Consider the following 1,093-nt stretch of genomic DNA (forward strand, 5'->3'; position numbering starts at 1 on the left):
CTGGTGTGAGATGGAATCTCAGGGTTGTTTTGATTTGCATTTCCCTGATGGCTAAGGATGTTGAACGTTTTTTCAGGTGTTTCAAAACCATTCGATATTCTTCAGTTGTGAATTCTTTATTTAGCTCTGTACCCCATTTTTAATGGGGTTTTTTGAGTTTCTGGAGTCCAGTTTCTTGAGCTCTTTGTATATAAGATAAGTTCTGAGAGACATGTTATGGTTGTGGCTAGAAACTAATCCTGCTTTGGGGTGGTTTGTTGGTTGTGAGTGTGGTGTGTATTGTATTCCTTTTGTGCCTTTACTGTCGAATGTACGTTCCTGGAGAGGAGTGCTTGTGTTAGTTAAAAGCAAGTAAGAGGGACATAGATAAGCTGTGTTGCTCCTGTGGAAGTTAGACTTCTGTAGATAAAGAAGCACCATGGGAAATTCACCCTCACTCATGACGGCTTTGCAGTCATTACTAAAAGAACATGGGTTAAAGGTGTCACCTACCATGCTTCAAAAATTTGTTACAGAGGTGGAGCGATGTGCACCATGGTTTGCTTGCACAGGCACATGAGCAATCCCTAGATGGGACAAGTTAGGAAAAGATTTAGAGAGAGAAAAGCGGAATGGTCAGTTGAAGGCAGGCACCATGCCCTTATGGAAATTGATAAATGCATGTTTGCAGGATAAGAATTGTGAAGGTAAGGTTAGGGCAGGTCAAGAAGTGTTTGAGGGTTATCAAGAGAGCATGTCAGAAACAGAACGCAGTGAAAAGATGGGAGCTTGTAAAAAGAACGGTACCGAAAAAGAGAAAGTAAAAGTGCCCCGGAAGGCTGAGCGCGAGCTGTCCAGAGATCACATCTACCCTGTAGAGGAATTAAAAGCTTTGAGAATGTCTAGTAGTGAGTCAGAAATTAAATTGTCCTCATCGGAGGAGGAAGAACTAGAGGAGGAAGCAGCAGGATACAAGGAGGATAGAGTACGCTGGGAGGCAGAGAAAGTGGAACCAAAGGCAGGCAGTCCCACTACAGCCTCTGCGCCACTGCCACCATATGCGGAAAAGGGCGCGTGTTCTTTTATGTCTGAGAAAACCCAACAAAAATTAAGG

The sequence above is a fragment of the Mus pahari genome, chromosome X (genome assembly GCF_900095145.1).
Source record: "Mus pahari chromosome X, PAHARI_EIJ_v1.1, whole genome shotgun sequence".
Classification (NCBI taxonomy): Eukaryota; Metazoa; Chordata; class Mammalia; order Rodentia; family Muridae; genus Mus; species Mus pahari.